Source organism: Cetorhinus maximus, chromosome 29, assembly GCF_964194155.1.
Source record: "Cetorhinus maximus chromosome 29, sCetMax3.hap1.1, whole genome shotgun sequence".
Taxonomy (NCBI): Eukaryota; Metazoa; Chordata; class Chondrichthyes; order Lamniformes; family Cetorhinidae; genus Cetorhinus; species Cetorhinus maximus.
The window spans coordinates 15049943-15070809 of NC_135907.1; positions in this window are offsets into that span (position 1 = coordinate 15049943).

A 20867-nucleotide genomic window follows, 5' to 3' on the forward strand; every position below is an offset into this window, starting at 1 on the left:
CTAATCTGCGGTTTTGTGGATGGACGCAGTGGTTTTCACACTTTTCAATGCGGTGGTCCCTCCTGCAGAGATCGACGCAGTCCCAGGAAACCCCTGTGAAATAATGGCATGCTCGTTCTGAGCCGCTGCAGAGATTGGCAGGGTCCTGGGAAGCCCCTGGAATTAGTGGCATGCTCCCAAGGTGGAGTGTTCCCTGCAAACGGTTGGCACATTCCTGTGAAACGCTGCTTAGGAAACCCTTGCCAACTGTGACACACTGCTGGGGACCCCCGCGGTTGGCAACACACTGCCAGCACCCCTTGCAAACGTTGGCATCGTCCCTGAACCTGTAAATATTTATCCCCTCCTGTACACCCCCATCTAACCCAGCAAATATTGACAAGTTCGCACAGAAGCTCTATCTAAAGGGGAACTTTACTGTCACTTGTAGAACAGCAATAAAGTGCCCGTGAGTTAATGATTAGCAGCACTCCTGCCTTGGCATCACGAGGTTCTGGGTTCAAGTCCCACTCCACCATTTGAACACAAAAATCAAAGCTGACATTCCAGTGCAGTACTGAGGGAGTGCTGCACTGTTGAAGATGCTGAATCTCAGATGGGATGTTAAACCAAGGCCCCTTGGGGAGATGTAAAAGATCTCATGGCATTATATCGAAGAAGAGCTGGGGGGTTATTCCCAGGAATCCTGGCCGATATTTATCCCTCAATCAACATCATAAAAACAGATTACCTGGTCATTATCACATTGCTGTTTGTGGGAGCTTGCTGTGTCCAAATTGGCTGCTGTGTTTCCTACATTACAATAGTGACTACATTTCAAAGAGTTCCTCATTCTCTGCAAAGCACTTTGAGAAGTCTGGTGGCTATGATTATATGTAAATCTTTCTTTTTTTAAAGTCAACAGAGTAAATCTAGAATGTAGAATTCTTGAGATGTGTTTGTCCTGTGTAGAATGTCTGGTCACAGATGATCAGGAATCCAACAATATGACATACCATTCTCGCAGATATATGGGACAACAAAATCATCTTCATGGGTTCCAGATTTTGGTTCAACTTTTTCCCCTCTTCAGATCCCATTTGTCATTGTTTCCACTTCTCTGGCTTGAAAGATCAGCATTATATAGGATTCACATTGCTGAAACAGGCCAGTTTATTTTTTATTCTTTCATGGGATGTAGGTGCTGCTAGCAAGGCCATCATTTGTTGCCCATCCCTAATTGCCCTTCAACTGGCCATTTCAGAGGGCAGTTACGAAAGAGTCAACCACGTTGCTGTAGGTCTGGAGTCACATGTAGGCCAGACCAGGTAATGATGGCAGATTTCCTTCCCTAAAGGGACATTAGTGAATAAGATGGGTTTTTAATGACCATGAGGATAAATTCATGGTCACCATCACTGAGACTAGCTTTCAATTTCAGATTTTTAAATTAATTAATTAATTAAATTTAAATGCCACTAGCTGCCATGGTGATATTTGAAACCATGCCCCCAGACCATTTGCCTGGGGCCTCCAGATTACCAGCCCAGTAACATTACCACTACACCCTCTCCCCCTGATTAGATTATGTTCTACATGAGTCTCCTCTCTCCATCTAACCCTGTCAGCATTTCCTTCTACTGCTTTGTCCATCATGTGCTCATCTGCATTCCACAAGTATGACCCAGAAGATGTACTCCTTCATGTAGACTAGCAGTAGTACTCTGAAGGGGCTATTGGGTTCTCATGAGATGCATTTCAAGCCAGATAATAAACAACTTCTCTCTGTCCGACCTCTGTTTTCCCTAGGTGAAAACCTCCATCATGTATAGCCTCGCTCCAAAAGACCCTGGCTCACTTGACTGGTAAAGGGGAGGTTGTGATCCAAGGCAATGTCCTCTTCTGGTGAGACTTTGAGGCTGCAGGTTGCAAGATGTTTCATAGATATGGGATCAGATCCTTCTCCAGTTTCACAGCTCCTATGGATTTGTTTGGATTTGTTCAAATCCAGTTCGGGCCGAGTTACTGATGGCTCAGGTTTCGTGCTGGGAAACGGTCTTGTTCTTTCACCTCGGGGGCCTGGGTTCATAAGCAGTTCAGACAGATTCAGTGGAGGGTCCTTGGTGAAATGATCAGTCCAGTTCCAGATGGACATGAGTTCCAATATAAAGTCATTCCTGTTATAGGCAGGAGATATTGGGTACTAGATATTCAGGGTATAATGTCAAGGTAGTATGTTCTGTTCTTTGCCATGATTGGGCGAGTAGACGTGAAGTGGATAGAGGTCTGTTTTATCAGTACTCTCACACATAACAGCCCTACAGGCAAGATCAAGCTGGGCACTGGGATGTTGGGGGACTGGGGGGCTGGACTACAAAGAACTAAATATGCTCTTCGACCTTGAGTCATAGATCATGGAATCATAACGACACACAAGGAGGCCATTTGGCCCATTGAGCCCAGGCTGACTTTCTGCAGAGCAATCCAGCCTGTCCCATTTCCCCAGTCTATCCTTATAGCCCTTGGGTGTATTTTCCTCACGTGCCCATTCAGTTTCCTTTTGAAATCAGTAATAGTCTCTGCTTCCGTCACCCTGCTAGGCAGTGAGTTCCAGGCCATTGACAGTCGCTGTGTAAAAGGTTCTTCCTCACATTCCCCCTGCAACTCTTGCCCAAAACCTTATGGGGATAATTTCCCCCCCAACCCCCGGCAGGGTGGGGTGGGGGTGGGGGTTGTGCAGCAACGGGCGTGAACCTGATCGGCACCTCCCGTCGGGTCTGCACCGCCATTTTATGTGGGCGGGGCCAATTAAGGCCCGCCCAGTGTGACGCTCGCCCGGAAGCGCTGAGCGCTCCCTGTGCGGGCTGGGGGTGTTCCCTAAGTCGGGGTCTGCGCTCTTTCGCACATGCGGCGTGAAAGGGCGCAGAAATCTCCCTCAGGTGCCTCAGGGAGATTAGTTTAAGGCTTAAAAATGTAAATAAAAAAAATATTTTAGGACATGTCCCCTCGTGTGACAGTGTCGCATGAGCTGCGACATGTCAAGGAACATTAATGAAAAAATGTATTTAATTTATAAACTCTTCATGAAACCTCATCCCGCCGGTGGATGAGGTTCCATGAAAAACGCGAAGGCCGCCTGGGCTCTTCGCCTGCCCCCCTCCCCCCCCCGCCAACCTTAAGGTTTAGTTTTCAGTTTATTACTTTAATTGATATTTAAATGGCCTCAATAGGCCTTTAATAGTTCAGTGGCTGCGTGCCCGCCGAACTGAAAATCTAAATGACGCGCAGTGACGTCGGGTCATCATCCTGCGTCATTTTATGCCCCACCCCCGCTTGCCAAGCCGAAAATTCTGGCCTATATCTGTCTCCCTTAGCCCTTGTGCAATCAACTAATGGGAATAGGTTTCCTTTGTCTACCTTATCTTTGCTTATCATAAACTTTGCACACCTCTTCCCTCAACCTCCTTCCTTCCTAGTTGACCCCGTTTTTCTATGGTTTTGGTTTTGGTTTTGGTTTCAGAGTTGGCGATTTTGGAAGCTAATAGCCCATGCTGCCCACCAGGGCAAAAATGCCCCTGAGAACTGGTGGTGTACGATTGGCATCCTTCTATCTGCGGGAGATGACGGGAATGCAGCCTCAGAACTTTGCGAGGTCAGGCGAGATCATCTGCCTCACTTCTTTCGATGGCTGACCAAGCCAATCCCGGAGAGGCAAAGGGCGGGGATTTTCCGGCCCCTGTCCACCGCCGGGATCGCCTGGTCCCGCCGGGACTTTTGGCCGGGCCACGGAATTTTTCGCGGCGGGTACTGCCACGGTGAGGCCGGAGAGTCCCAGCCAACGTCTGCCACAAGTGCCACACACGTGGCTGTCCCTTGCCGGTAGTACGGGGTGACCTCTGCTAATGCCTTGTTTGCAAGGCTGGTGTCTGCCCACATGTTGTGGTGGCGCGTTGCTGCCCACAGCTGGTGTCGCCATTTTCACCGATCGTCAGCTGGAGTTTCCCACTTGTCGTGACTGAAGTTGAGGGTTTTCATGTCTCTTTTGTAACCTTTAAGTGTCCTGTTGGTCTCTTGGCATGGGCTACCTCCCCAAAATGGTGTATCCTTGGGGCTGTGGCCATCTTCCATCCTGTGCACATCTCCAAGTGCTGGAGATCGTGGACCACTCTTCACTTTACTATGGATGCCACACACTTCTTCATCTCCAGGGACTGGGGTTTTTCTGTTGACACAAACCATGAGTTGACATTTGCCCCCAGGTGACCAAGCTTGTAGAGAATGGGTGCTGTACCTTAGCAGTGTGATGGAGTGTTAACCTGCTCGGGGGCTGCAGTCTTTCCTCAATTTCCACCCCAAGCGCCAAAATCCAAACCCTGTGTATTGACTAATGTTAAAAGCATGGATGCATGGACATTAATAAGGTTAGAGTCCAGACCATCTGTTACTGGTGTGTGGCAGCCAGCTCTTAGCAACTGTGATCATTGGAGAATTAATTACCTGGTATAATAATATACAACCAGGAATACAAAATAATGCAAAGGATCCTCATTAAAAATGTAATTTCTATTTTATTTTTAATTGTAATTAATCTGTGCATTCAACAATCTTAAAATAAAAGTGAGATAATTCCATTCTGGAGAGCCTGTAGAAACTGTAATGTGGTTCCTGTAGAGTGCATTTTACAATAAACTATTGACCTGATGTGCGTGTATCTTGATGTGTGTCAGGAATGCAGAGGCTACTTGTCAATTTTTACACGATCGAATGCCTTGCCGCTAAGTTTGGTGCAACACAGCAAAGATTGAACTGCATGCAGGGGTGTGACACGTTTAAGTTATCTACATTATGGCACAACCAAAAATAGAAAAGGCATAGATTATGTGGCGAAGTGGGGAATGAACCCACTGCCTGAATTAGGAGCAAGAATGATATTGGCTGACGCATTTCCTACAGGAGGATGGGTTCCTACAGTGTGAGCTTTCAACTCAGTCATCCAGGCTCCCTGATAACATTGCGATGGATGCCGAGCTGTTTTTGATCGTGAGAATGCAGCGATGACCTCACAATCAGCGTGGAACATCAAAAAAATATTTAAACCAAACTGTCGGTTGGAAACACTGTCAAACTATGTTCAAAAGCCCTGAAATCTCCCCAAGGTATGGTTGTAATCACTGTCCGGTTGTTCTTTAACCATTCAATGAGGTGTCAGTTGGGAGGGTAATCATTCTAATGGTTACGGAATGCCACTATGGTGTGGACAATGTCTTATTAGTGCTTCCTCTGGTGGCCGTTTCTTTGGAGTTAACCCCCCCTTCTCCTCCTCCTGCTTCAGCTCTGCAGTCACTCGCTGTCGTAAAAGGGAAAACTGTACCCGTGCCCCAAAGCAGGAAACCGCAGATGCCGGAAACCTGAAATAAAAAGCGAAAATGCTGGAAATACTCAGCCAGTCAGGCAGCGTCCGTGGAGAGAGAAGCGGAATTAGTGGCCAGGATTTTCCGGCCCTGATGCCGGGGTGGGTGGGACCAGTCGTGGGCGAGGCGGTGCCCCGGCCAGAAGCCCATTGACTCGCGGTGAGACCGGAAGATCCCGTCTGCGGGCGGGTGCGGGAAGTCCCGCCCAATGTTTCTGACCTATGGCCTTTCATTGGAACCGTGGACATGCTAATGAGCAGACGAAACAATCCCAGTCTTCATTTCTGTATTATCACAGCGTGTTTGGATACCAGTGTTCTGAAGGAGATAGCTGAAGAGATAGTGGAGGCGTTAGTGGTGATCTTTCAGGAATCACTGGAGTCAGGGAGGGTCCCAGAGGACTGGAAAATCGCTAATGTAACCCCCCTGTTTAAGAAGGGAGTGAGGCAAAAGACGGGAAATTACAGGCCGATTAGCCTGACCCCGGTCGTTGGTAAGATTTTAGAGTCCATTATTAAGGATGAGATTTCAGAATATTTGGAAGTGCATCGGGCAAATCGGGCAAAGTCAGCATGGTTTCACCAAGGGGAGGTCATGCCTGACAAATCTGTTAGAATTCTTTGAGGAGGTAACGAGTAGGTTAGACAAAGGAGAGCCAATGGATGTTATCTACTTGGACTTCCAGAAGGCCTTTGACAAGGTGCCGCACAGGAGGCTGCTCAGTAAGATAAGAGCCCATGGTGTTAGAGGCAAGGTACTAGCATGGATAGAAGATTGGCTGTCTGGCAGGAGGCAGAGAGTGGGGATAAGGGGGTCCTTCTGAGGATGGCGGCCGGTGACCAGTGGAGTTCCGCAGGGGTCAGTGTTGGGACCACAACTTTTCACTTTATACATTAATGATCTAGATGAAGGAACTGAGGGCATTCTGGCTAAGTTTGCAGATGATACAAAGATAGGTGGAGGGACAGGTAGTATTGAGGAGGCGGGGAGGCTGCAGAAGGATTTGGACAGGTTAGAAGAATGGGCAAAGAAGTGGCAGATGGAATACAATGTGGGGAAGTGTGAGGTTATGCACTTTGGTAGGAAGAATAGAGGCATAGACTATTTTCTAAATGGGGAGAGAATTCAGAAATCTGGAGTGCAGATTGGATCTTGGGAGTCCTAGTCCAGGATTCTCTTAAGATTAACTTGCAGGTTGAATCCGTAGTTAGGAAGGCAAATGCAATGTTGGCATTTATTTCGAGAGGACTAGAATATAAAAGCAGGGATGTGCTGCTGAGGCTTTATAAGGCTCTGGTCAGACCACATTTAGAATATTGTGAGCAATTTTGGGCCCTGTATCTCAGGAAGGATGTTCTGGCCCTGGAGAGGGTCCAGAGGAGGTTCACAAGAATGATCCCAGGAATGAAAGGCTTAACATATGAGGAAGGTTTGAGGACTCTGGGTCTATACTCGATGGAGTTTAGAAGGATGAGGGGGGATCTGATTGAAACTTACAGAATACTGAAAGGCTTGAATAGAGTAGACGTGGGGAAGATGTTTCCATTAGTAGGAGAGACTAGAACCCGAGGGCACAGCCTCAGAGTAAAGGGAAGACCTGTTAGAATAGAGATGAGGAGAGACTTCTTTAGCCAGAGAGTGGTGAATCTATGGAATTCATTACCACAGAAGGCTGTGGAGGCCAGGTCATTGAGTGTATTTAAGACCGAGATAGATAGGTTCTTGATTGGTAAGGGGATTTAAGGTTACGGGGAGAAGGCGGGAGAATGGGGTTGAGAAACTTATCAGCCATGATTGAATGGCGGAGCAGACTCGATGGGCCGAATGGCCTAATTTCTGCTCCTATGTCTTATGGCCTTATGTTCATTTTGGGAACCTCTGACAGGTAATTCACCCTCCCCTTGCCTTCACCGCAATGTTAATGAGCTGTTCCACTGAACAAAACAGTGTTTCATTGAGTCTCATCGCTCTACACACAACAAACCGTGCTCCTCGTTTCAGAATTTAATGATCCCCTGCAGGGTGGTGTGGGGTCTGGAAAATTCAGTGGGTGCATTTCCCACTGCCTAACAGCCTGCCCCTGACCTGACTGCGATTTTAAGGGTGGCGGGCAAGGCCTTGGGCAGCCAATTGAGTCCCTTAAGAGGCCAAAGTTCACCAAGGTTCCTCATACAGAACCTTCCAAACTCATGACCCCTACCATCTAGAAGGACAAGGGCAGCAGATACATGGGAACACCACCACCTGCAAGTTCCCCTCCAAGTCACTCACCACCCTGACTTGGAAATATATCGCCGTTCCTTCACTGTCGCTCGGTCAAAATCCTGGAACTCCCTCCCTAACAGCACTGTGGGTGTACCTACACCACATGGACTGCAGTGGTTCAAGAAGGCAGCTCACCACCACCTTCTCAGGGGCAATTAGGGATGGGCAATAAATGCTGGCCCAGCCAGCGAAGCCCACATCCCGTGAATGAATTGAAAAAAGATACGAAAGTGGTGTGTGAGCCACTGGTGCTCTGTGCGGACATTGAGCATTGCTACAGTGGTAATATGTTGCTTTACCATCTACAAGATGCACTGCGGCAACTCACCAAGGATCCTTCCAAACCCATGACCAGCGATGCCCACATCCTGTGAATGAATTAAAAAAAAACCACACTCTCTTCCCCTCCCCCTTTTAATTCTTTTCTTTACCAAATATTACATCCACTTTCCCTCAAAAAGAATGTTTTGGCCTTGGAAGGAGTGCTGCAGGGATTCACCAGAACGTTACTCCGGCTCCAAGTCTTAATATTATATAACCTAGGCCTATAGTGCCTGGAATATTGAAGGCTAAGGGGTGATTTGATTGAGCGTTTTTAGGATTTTGAAAACAGTCGACAGAAACATTTTCCATTGGTGAGGAAATCTAGAATAAGGGGACATAACCTGAAAATCAGAGTCAGGTGAGAAGGTAAGAGACAGGTGAAGGGCGAGATTCCTACGGAAGATGCTAAGCAGTATATAAAAGCAAAACAGCTGCAAATCCGGAATAAGAACGAAAAATGCCGGAAAACCTTAGCAGGTCAGGCGGCGTCGGTGGAGAGAAACAGAGGCCGAGATTTTCCCGCCCCGGGAAATTTGGCAGCCCAGCCAAAGTCCACTGACTTTCGGGGGCACAGGACGATCCCAGCGGCGGGGGAGCCGAAAATCCCGCCCCTGAGTTAACGTTTCAGGTTGATGGCCTTTCACCAGAACTGAAGAGAGACGGAATTGTCAGAGTTTTTAAGGCAGTGACTGTGGGGGAAGGGGCAGGAAGAGTGAAGGCCTGTGATAGGCTGAAGGCCTGGGGAGATTTGGATTTCAAATCTTTGGTAGCAGCCAAAGGGAGTGGTAATGGGTATAGTAAAGAAACAAAGGCTGTGTCCAAATGAGGTGTGAATTACTACATACGTGAAGCAACATGAAGGGATAAAGAAAAGAACACGATAAGACCCAACCCAGCACCACAAAAAATGAAGAAATAAATGCACAGAACAAGTTGGAGGCAGAGGTTATGATCTAAAATTGTTGAGCTCCACGTTGAGTCCAGAAGGCTGTGGGGTGCTGAGTCGCAAGATAAGGCTCTGTTCCTCGAGCTGGTGCTGGGCTTCACTGGGACGTTGCAGCTGGACGTGGACAGAAAGGTCAGCGTGGGAGCGAGGTGGAGAATGAAGATGACAAGCAACCGGAAGCTCGGGGCTGTGGACTGAACGGAGATGTTCCACAAAGCAATCACCCAGTCAGCATTTGTTCTCGCCAGTGTAGAGCAGACCACATCATGAGCAGCAGATACAGTATGCTAAATTGAAAGCAGTACAGGTAAATTGCTGCTTCACCTGGAAGGAGTGTCTGGGGCTTTGGACGTTGAGAAGGGAGGAGTTGAAAGGACAGGCTTTGTGTCTCTTATGCTTGCACGGAAAGATGCCATGGGAAAGGGAGGGGGTGTTAGCGGTGACTGAGGAGTGAACTAGGATGTCACTGAGAGAACTGCCCCTACTGAATACTGAAAGGGGAAGATGTGTTTGGTGGTGGCCTCACATTAGAGTTGGCAGAAACGGCAGAGGGTGATCCATTGAACATGGAGGCTGGTGGGTGGAAGGTGAGGTCAAGTAGAATCCTATCATGGTTCTTGGAGGGAGGAGAAGGGGCGAGAGCAGGAGTTTGGGAAATGGGTTGGACACATTGGAGGGCCCTGTCAACACGCTGGGTGGGGAATCGTCAGTTGAGGATAAAGGAAAACATGACCGAAGCATTGGTGTGGAAGGTTGCATCATCGGAACAGATGCGATGGAGACGGAGAAACTGGGAGAATGGAATGAAGTCCTCACAGGAAGCAGGGAGTGAGGAACTGTAGTCAAGGTAGCTGTGGGAGTATGTTGGTTTGCAATGAACTTTAGTAGATAGCCTTTCTCTAGAAATGGAGATAGAGAAGTCGAGGAATGGAAGGAAAGAGTCAGAGATGGACTAGGTGAAGGTGAGGGAAGGGTGGAAATTGGAAACAAAGTCAATGAAATTTTCCATTTCATGGCGAGATGGGAGGTGGCATCGATACAGTGAGCAATGTACCGGAAAAAAGAGATGAGAAAGGGGGCCTGAGTAGGGCTGGAATAATGAATGTTCACATATCCCACAAAAAGAGAGGCACAGTAAGGGCCCATGCGGGTACCCCTAGCAACACCCTTTATTTGGAGGAAGTGGGTGGAGTTGAAAGAGAAGTTGTTCAGAGTGAGAACAAGTTCAGCCAAGTGGAGTTAGGGTGGTGGTGGATGAAGATTGGTTGGGCCTCCCTCTGAGGAAGAAGCAGACAGCTCGGCGACCATGGGGATGGAGGTGTAAAGGGATTAGACATCCACAGCAGTATATGGTAACTCATTTAATAATTTTAACTCTGAGCCTGCTGGATTTTTTTTTGCTAGCCAAGCATATTAAGGAATATGGATCCAAAGGGAGGGTATAGATGAGGCTTGATCTCATGGAATAGTGGAAAAGGCCCAGGGGCCTGAATATCCAACTCCTGTTCCTGTGTTCCTCAAGTCTCCAATGGATTCTGCTTCCAAGTCTATTTCTGGGAGGGATTTCTATAAGCTAATGACCCTCTGTGTAGAAAGCTTCCTCCTAACGTCTCCCAAGGCCAAGGGCCTCTTAGCCACTGTGGTCAAGGGCCTCTTAGCCACTGTGGTCAAGGGCCTCTTAGCCACTGTGGTCAAGGGCCTCTTAGCCACTGTGGACAAGGGTCTCTTAGCCACTGTGGTCAAGGGCCTCTTAGCCACTGTGGTCAAGGGCCTCTTAGCCACTGTGGTCAAGGGCCTCTTAGCCACTGTGGTCAAGGGCCTCTTAGCCACTGTGGTCAAGGGCCTCTTAGCCACTGTGGTCAAGGGTCTCTTAGCCACTGTGGCCAAGGGTCTCTTAGCCACTGTGGCCAAGGGTCTCTTAGCCACTGTGGCCAAGGGTCTCTTAGCCACTGTGGCCAAGGGTCACTTAGCCACTGTGGCCAAGGGTCTCTTAGCCACTGTGGCCAAGGGTCTCTTAGGCACTGTGGCCAAGGGTCTCTTAGCCATTGTAGTCAAGGGTCACTTAGCCAATGTGGCCAAGGGCCTCTTAGCCACTGTGGTGATCCTAAAAGAGGAAGATAAAATAAAAATACTGGATTGGGGAGGGAACAGGGGTGGGCTAGAGAGGAGAAGAGCCAGAGGGCTGGAAGGTGCAAGTGTTTGAGCTGTCAATAGAATTACGATTACATTATTGAGAGTTAGCACATTCAGATATGGGACAGCTGCAGATTCAAAACAAATTTGAGTAGACAACTGCTGTGTAAATGAAGCCTTTGCATGTCCTTGGGTGCTATATTTACCCCTGAATCTGCAGTATTTCTGTTTTAAAGCCTTAAGTTTGAGAGAAAAAGAGCCAAACATAACGCAACTTCCCCGCTTCTGAAAAGCAGCAGATCCAGATATTGTATGACAGCGACCACACCAAGTCATTAACTGGATCAACTTCAACACTCGACAGCGCACAAAGCACAAGTGTTTCTGAGCCCTCGGACACTTTTCGCGATAGGTGGCGTGACAAATAGAGATGGGTCGGTACCAGAAAGTAACGAGCAAATCTTATTTATGCAGCAGGATTTCTCAATATCGCTTTCAGGCTTTGCAATGGACCTAATCCAAGAATTTCTGATACCTCCCTGGGTGATTCCTCTCGTCAACTCTGAGTCCTGGCTATTTCTGTGCGACATCACATCAAACCCCTGGTTATGGAGAGTACTGATGATGTTATTATTTGTTGTGTAAGTATTGGCCCGGATCTCTCAGCACTTTCTCGCTTTCTCTGCCATGTAAAATGGTAGATTTTTGGATTTGCATCTATTCACTTTAATCTTTCCCTTTCAAAGTCTCCTTCGCACATCCTCCTTTATCCCCTCCACTTCTCTCCCTTCCCCATCTGAAACCTGGGCGTACACTCCCAACAGATGCCAGGTCTTCACCTGAGAGGCTGTTTTAGCGCGTGAGTTCCAAGTATCAACAGTGCGCTCAACTATGAGGGCATCAGGGCTAAGTTTGATCCTGTGGTCCACTGTACACACCTGTACTGTACCAATCAAAATGACTGGCAGCCGTGAGTATAATAGATAGGTTGGGTGGGTGGGCAAAGACCTGGCAAATGGAGTATAATGTGGGAAAATGTGGGGTTGTCCGTTTTGGCAGGACGAATAAAAAAAGGAGCATACTATCTAAATGCTGAGAGATTGTAGAGCTCTGAGATGCAGAGGGATCTAGGTGTCCTACTACATGAATCGCAAAAGGTTAGTATGCAGGTACAGCAAGTAATTAGCAAAGCTAATAGAATGTTATCGTTTATTGCAAGGGGAATTGAATATAAGAGTAGGGAGGTTATGCTTCAGTTATACAGGGCACCGTGTACAGTATTAGTCTCCTCACTTAAGGAAAGATGTAAATGCATTTGAAGCAGTTCAGGGAAGGTTTACTAGATTAATATCTGGAATAGACGGGTTGTTTTATGAGGAAAGGCTGGACAGGCTAGAAAAACTCAGCAGGTCTGGCAGCATCGGTGGAGAAGAGCACAGTTGACGTTTCGAGTCCTCATGGCCCTTCAACAGAACTGTTGAAGGGTCATGAGGACTCGAAACGTCAACTGTGCTCTTCTCCATCGATGCTGCCAGACCTGCTGAGTTTTTCCAGGTATTTCTGTTTTTATTTTTGTTTTGGATTTCCAGCATCCGCAGTTCTTTGCTTTTATATCTGGACAGGCTAGGCTTGTATCCTTTGGAGTTTAGAAAAGTGAGAGGTGACTTGATTGAAACATATAAAATCCTGAGGGGACTTGACAGGGTGGATGTGGAGAGGATGTTTCTTCTTGTGGGAGAATCTAGATCTAGGGGTCACTGTTTAAAAATAAGGGGTTTCCCAATCAAGACAGAGATGAGGAAAAATCTTTTCTCTCAGAGGGTGGTGAGACTTTGGAATTCTCTGCCTCAAAGGGTGGTTGAGACAGAGTTTTTGAATATCTTTAAAGCTGAGGTAGATAGATTCTTGATAAGCAAGGGGGTGAAAGGTGATCGGGGGTGGGCAGGAATGTGGAGTTGAGGTTAAAATGAGGTCAGCCATGATCTTATTGAATAGCGGAAGCAGGCTCGAGGGGCCGAATGGCCTACTCCCACTCCTAATTCATATGTTTGTATGTATGAGGAAAGAAATTGCACTTATCGGCCACAATGAATGACTAGGTAATCTGTATTTTGATGGTTTACATTCATATTCCCTACATGGCCTTGTCCCTCCCGAACTCTAAAACCTCCACAACCCCTACAGCCCTCCAAGAATTCTGCTCTCCTTCAATTCTGGCCTCCTGTGCTTCCGTTATTCCCTTCCTGAGCAGTGAGGAGGATGCAAAGAGATGTAGACAGTGTAAGTGAATGGGCAACAAGGTGACGGGTGGGTATAATGTGGGGAAGTGTGGGATTATTCACTTTGATGGTAAGAACAGAAAAAAATGAATATTTTTCAAAAGGTATGAAACTTTAGATGCTGATGTTCATGGAGACTTACCTGTACAACACAGAAAGTGAGTACGCATTTACAGCAAGCAATTAGGAAGGGAAATGGCATGTTGGCCTTTAATGCAATCTGCTTGGGGGTACAACAATAAGGAAGTCTTGCTACGATTGTACAGGGCTTTGGTGAGACTGCAGCTGGAACACTGTATGTAGTTTTGGTCTTCATATTTGAGGAAGGCAATACTTACATTGGAGGTGGCAGAGTGAAGGTTCACTAGATTTGTTCCTGGGATGAGAGAGTTGCCCTGCGATGAGAAGCTGACTAAACTGGGCTTAAACTCTGTGGAAATTAGGAGAATAAGCGGTGATCTCATTGAAACGTACAAAATTCGGAAGCAGCTTGACAGGGTAGACACTGGGAGGATGGTTCCCCTGACTGGGGGATCAAGAAAATGGGGGCACAGTCTCAGGACAAGGGGCTGATCATTTAGGACTGGGATGAGGAGAAATTTCTTCACTCAGAGGGTTGTGAATCTTTGGAATTCTCTACCCCAGGGGGTTGTGGATGCTCCATCGTTGAACACATTTAAGGCTGAGACAGACGGATTTTTGGTCCCTTGGGGAATCAAGGGGAGTGGACGGGAAAAAGGAGTTGAGGCAGAAGATCAGCCATGATCATATTGAATGGCGGAGAAGGCTCGAGGGAACCATAGAAAAGTTGTAGCACAGTTAGAGGCCATTCAGCCCATCGTGTCTGCGCCGGCCGAGAAAGAAAAAATAAAAAAATTGTTGCCCATTTTAATCCCACTTTATTTTATTTTATTCTACTTCTGCTTCTATTTCTTATGCTCTTATGTTTTTATGTTCATCCTGCTATTGGCCACCATGCCTTCAGTTGTTTCAGCCTTGAGCGATGGAATTCCCTCCCTAAGCCTCACTACCTTTCTCTCCTCCTTTATTATACTCCTTAAAGCCTACCTCTTTGAACATAGGAAGAGGTGTAGGCCATTTGTTCCGTTGAACCTGTTCCACCATTCAATAAGATCATGGCTGATCAAATACTTCAATGCCATTTTCCCGCACTTATCTTCACATCCCTTGATGTCATTACTCTCCAGAGATCTATTGGTTTCTGTCTCGAACATACTCAATGACTGAGCTTCCACAGGTCTCTGGGGTAGAGCATTCCGAAGATTCGCCAACCTCTGAATGAAGATATTCCTCCTCACCTCAGTCTCAAATGGCTTATCCCTTATCCTGAGGTGATGTCACCAGCCAGGGAAACGTCTTATCTTTCTACATCTAGCCTGCCACGCCCTGTAAGAATTTTGTAAGCTTCAATGAGATCACCCCTCATTCTTCAAAACTCCGGGGAATACAGGCCCAGTCTCCTCAATCTCTCCTCATAAGACAATTCTGCCACCCCAGGTTACTGGTCAAACTTTTGGCCACCAGTCTGAACATCTTGCTTGGCTTGGTGTCAAAATCTTGTCTGCCTGTGAAGTGCCGTGTGACCTATTACTGGTGCTACATAAATGCAAGTTGTTGTTGGTGTTGGTTGAGGTTGGAATGTTGACCAGGACAACTTTCAAGATTGATATTCGTTTGTTCCCTTTCCCAGCCAGGGGTTGCTGACCATACTGCCACATCAGCTGAGGTCAGATAATATAGACCTTCTTGTTCTGACATACTTTAGACAATCAGGGAAGGAGGCTGTTAGCCTTGAGTTGGCCGCCTTACTTAAGGAGGGACGTACTTGCATTGGAGGCAGTTCAGAGGAGATTGAATAGACTGATCCCTGGGATGAAGAGTTTGTCTTATGAGGAAAGATTGATCAGGTTGGGCCTACACTAATTGGAATTTAGAAGAATGAGAGGTGATCTTATTGAAACATAGAGGATTCTGACGGGGCTTGACAGGGTGGATGCTGAGAGGAGGTTTCCCCTTGTGGTGGAATCTAGAACTAGGGGGCACAGTTTCAAAATAAGGGGTCTCCCATTTAAGATGGAGATGAGGAGGAATTTCTTCTCTCAGGGGGTCGTTAGTGTTTGGAATTCTCTTCTCCAGAGAGCAGTGGAGGCTGGGTCATTGAATATATTCAAGGCGGAGCTAAACAGATTTTTGATTGGCAAGGATTATGGGGGGCAGGCAGGAAAGTGGGGTTAAGGCCACATCGGATCAATCATGATTTTATTGGATGGTTGAGCAGGCTCAGGTAACTGAATGGCCTACTCCTGCTTCTATTTCTTCTGTTCTTATGTGCCATGCCTCTGGCAATGTTTTGAGAGATTGGGGGTGTTATGTTTTACTATGGGGTCGCATTGCTTGCAAACCAGTTGCACCCTTATCTGTCGGCAGGTGAGTCAATTACAATATACTGCGAACGCAGAGACCAACATGAAATAAAGCACACGCTATTTATTTACACAAACAGGGCACTAACATGATGCTTCTCCAACCAGACCCAACTCTAGACTAACACTAACATGGTAGCCCGCGCTACACAGTTTACAGTCACGTGGTCAATCTGCTTACATTCTCTTAAAGGTGCATTACACCTCAGGTTACCACAGGGGAGATAGCACCTGTTCAGACAGTCTAGCTCACTTAGCAACACAGAGAAGCACAAAATCCCTGACCTCTTTCCCACAAAAAAAGTGAACAAGGCTGGGTAAAGTGACATTTGTGAATGTGTATATTTGCTGCGAGAAATCTTCCCAACACATTTCATAACCCACTTCCCTCACTGAGATCCTGTTCCTCTTCATCTCCTCTTCAGGCAGCTTCTGTCTTGTGCTATTGTGAAACACTTTAAGATACTCCTCTAGGTTAAATGTATCTACATCAATGCAAATTGCTGTTCCCAAGGCAACTCCAACCAGCCGAAAACCAAGTGTATAGATTTATTTAAAAGGGTTTACTCCGCTGTTTCTCTTACAGAAAATCAGGAGGGAGAAAGAAAGGGAAGTGAGGTAGAGGTGACAGTAAGAGAGAATAGTATCTTATTCCTGTATCCAGTGTACCAGCCTTCTGTACGATATTAAGACCCATAGAGAGAAGGGAAGAGAAAGGTTAAAGGTTGGGAGGGAAACGTATGCTAGGTGCAAATTTTATAAGCTGCCTTTGAACATTATCATGGGATGTCAAAAAGTGCCACCCAAAAAGGATGATGGAGACCAGTTCAATGAACCTCATAGTTTTTGAAAAATAAGATTGACTTTTCTTTCAAGCAACTCCCTCTGGAGATGAAAGTTCTACTAGCATCAGCCTGACTTATTTGGGGTCTAATGACAAGGTGCTCTCTGTTGTATAGGGAGCTACTCCATTAAGGCAAGAACAGCCAGAAGGGATGTTTTACACATTGGTTCACTATCTGGGAGTTTATGTCGGACCTCCCTTCCTCTTCTTCTTCTTTCGGTCTCTCCCATTTTACTTGGGGTCGCCACAATGCTGATTGATCACCCGTCTCAGTCTCCTCCTGTCAGTCACCTCTTCCTTATGTAATCCCTTTATGTCTAACCACATCTTTCCATCTGATCTTAGGTCTGCCTCTCCTCCTTCTTCCTGGCAGTCCCGTCTCCATCACTTGCCTCACCATATTTCCTCTCTCTCTCTCTCTCTCTCCGCACCAGATGACCAGACTATTTCAATCTCTTCTTGGCTACTTTCTTTGACGCTCCCACAATCTTCAACCCTGATGTGTTGGTCCCTGATTTTGTCCTTTCTCATCACTCCACCCATCTATCTCTGCGTCCGTGAGTCATTACTATCCAGTCGTTTTTCCTCTCTTCTTGATGTTGCCCAAATTTCTGCATTATATAACAAAGCCGGTCTCACAACTGTTTGGAAAACTCTTCCTTTCAGCTCCAGCGATCCTTTCCCAGTACATAAACACTCTATTGCACTTAGGACCCTTTGCCTAGGAAAAGCATTCCACCCAACAAACCTGTTTCTTCCACAGATCATGTCCATGTTATGAAGTCTCTCCAACTCTCTCATCGTCCATTGAGGTTCCTATTCATATTCACTTCCTACTATATCTGAATCATTTTTGCATTTGTAAAGCACTGCCTGATAGGGAATGATACAGGTTTAATAATAGTTTTCCAAAGGGCATTGGTTAAATAATTGAAGGAGCAAAGAATTGCAGAGATTGGAGAAAGAGCAGGGGGTGGTGCGGGACTAACTGGAGTGCTCAACAAAGGGGCTGGTGCAAGTTCGATGGACAAAATGGCCTCTGTAGCACAATGCTACAATTCTACTGTTCTTTCCTCTGTTCCTCTTTTGGATGTCACCATCTTGAATTGTGAGATATTGAAGTGACCATGGCTCATTCCTCCTACTTGTCCTCTCTCAGGTATGCTACATGGCCGTACAGTACGTTTAAGGAGCTGTGTATTCCTGGACCACCTCCGATGCTATTCCTGGGGTCGATTCCGTACATCTACCGAAAGGTGAGGATTTAGACAGAATGGAAGAAGCCTTGAACAAGCAGCACATATGGAGTCACCACGATATTGTCTCCAGTGTGTGACAATCGGACAATGCTTTCAGTCTACACTGTATTAACCCTCTGTCATCAGTTATTCAGGAGATGCCTCAGCCAATGAGCACTTGGGAACTTTTGCAGAAAATTGAAGTATGCTGAAGTCAGACTTTAAAATAAAGTGCTTTTTAAGAAAAATTCTGTATATGCCTATGCAAAGAGGAATGCTACACAGAAACACCAACACTATCGTAAGGCTAAAATGAATTTTAAAAAAATTCTTTCTCCCCAGCTCACCCCATTTAATTAGTCTCTCCCTACAACTTCCCCTCCCACAAACGTTCCCCACCTCAATTCCCCCAAACTCCCCACAATCCTCCGCTGCTCCCAATGACTTCCCCTCCCAGCTCCCACTATTCCACTCCCCTACTAACTCTTCCTCCAACTCTCTCTTTACCCACGGGCGCCCCTTCCACTTCTTTCCACACGTACACCCCATCCCCAAAATTCCCTAACTCCCTCTCCTCCCAACTTCTCTCTTAACCTCCCAACTCCACCACCACCCCCCCCCCGCATTCCCCCTTAATCCCCCCACTTACCACCAGCAACCACCCCCCCCAAAACTCCCTCACCTCCAATGCATCTCACACAGCTTTGCCAGCTGTGTCACCCAGCAGTGCTGCCCCAGAGCAGGAAGTGCCAGCTGACAGTGTCCCATTGTTTATTGTTAACTCAGCAAGGCTGAGTTCCTTCCGCCTGCTTCTTTCAAAGAAGCACACTTGCTGCAATTATAGACAGCATTGCTGACTTGCTGCAATTGTATAGAGACTTGGTGAGACTGCACCTGGAGTATTGGGTACAGCTTTGGTCTCCTTATCCAAGGAAGAATACACCTGCCATAGAGAGAGTGCAATGGAGGTTCGCCAGACTAATTCCTGGGATGTTGGGATTGTCTCATGAGGAGAGGTTGAGGAAAGTGGGCCTGTACTCTCTGGAGTTTCGTAGGGAGGTGATCTCATTGAGACTTACAAAATTCTTACAGGGCGTGACAGGGTAGATTTAGATAGGATGTTTCCCCCTGGCTGGTGAGTCTAGAACCAGGGAACACAGTCTCAGGGTAAGGGGAAGGCTATTTTATGACTGAGATGAGGGGGAATTTGACAGAGTGGATATGGTCTTGACTGGGTGGGTGTGGAGAGGATGTTTCCTCTTGTGGGAGAATCTAGAATTAAGAGCCACTGTTTAAAAATAAGGGGTCGCCCATTTAAGACAGAGATGATGAGAAACTTTTTCTCTCAGAGGGTAGTGAGTCTTTGGAACTCTCTTCCTCAAAAGGCGGTGGAAGTAGAGTCTTTGTATAATTTAAAGACAGAGCTAGATAAATTCTTGATTAATAAAGGGGTTATCGAGGGTAGGCAGGAATGTGAGGTTGAGGTTACATTCAGATAAGCCATGATCTTATTGAATGGCGGAGCAGGCTCGAGGGGCCGAGTGGCCTACTCCTGTTCCAAATTCGCATGTTCGTATGTATGTTCGTATGAATTTCTTCACTCAGAGGGTGGTGAATCTTTGGAAATTCTCTACCCCAGAGGGCTTTGGATGCTCAATCACTTAGCGTGTTCAAAACAGAAATCGATAGATTTCTGGAGATTAATGACATCGAGGGATATGGAGATAGCGCAGGAAAGTGGATTTGAGGTAGATGACCAGCCACGATCTAATTGAATGGTAGAGTCGGCAAGATGGGCTGAATGGCCTACTCCTGCTCCCATGTTCCTATGAAATCCCACTGTACTTGAGGTGAGGCTGGCTCTATGATTGCTCCTGGCTACCGATGCCGACAGAGGCGGCATCCCCTGGGGTCAAAGGTACAACATCAGTGCTGTAGGCCTCAGGCTCCAACAGCAGGTGTAGCCAACTGTTTCTCCGCTCTCAGCGGATTGGCCTCCAGGGCTGGCCTGGAGTCTCCAGGAATTGAAGATCAATCTCCCGAGCACTGCTGCGCGCAACCCTGGAGAAAAATCATCGGGACGTTAAAAAAAAGTGCTTTTCCTGTAATTTTCTACAAACATTTCTCTTCGGCAGATATAAAAATATTGAAAATAGGAACATGGCTGTTTAGCTGACAGGGGGAAGGTGGTGGTAATGTCATGGGACTCATAATCCAGAGGCCCAGGCTAATGCTCTGGTGACATGGGTTCCATCACGGCAGCTGACGGGGTTTGAATTCAATTAATAAATCTGGAATATAAAGCTAGTCTCAGTAATGGTAACCATGGCAACCATCATTGATTGCAAGAACCCATCTGGTTCACCCAATGCCCTTTAGGGAAGGAAATCTGCCACCCTTACCTGGTCTGGCCTACATGTGCATCGAGATCCATAATAACGTGGTTGATTCTTAACTGCTCTGAAATGGCCTGGCAAACTATTCAGTTCAAGGGCAATTAGGGGTGGGCAACTAAATGCTGGCTTTGCCAGTGACACCCACATCCCATGGAAGGAAAAAAAGAGTCAAGCATCATCCATTTGGGTAAGGAGTAGTTTTGCTTTCCAATTGGCACGGGAAGGCAGTGAGTCACAAGGATGGATGTGTTGGCCGACTAATGGCTGGAGCGTGGGGGAAAGTCATGTGAGGAAGCCTTCAGGAGTATATTTAATCACAGTTGGCAACCTTAGATCTATGAGCTAATTTTTCTTCTCTTATCTGTAGGATCTTCACATTGTAGACGTGGAATGTTACAACATGTTTGGCAACATCTGGGGGTAAGGCAACTTGTATTTAGTCAAAATAAAAAGAAAGCTAGAAACACTGGAGTTCAGTCCGCATCTGTAAGTAGAAATACAGGTTATTGCCATTTGGACAACCTGCATTCAAACTGAAGACTGAAAGATAGATAGGCAAGGTTGGAAAAAGATGGAAACAGCCGGTTAGCCCAGTTGGCTGGAGTGTG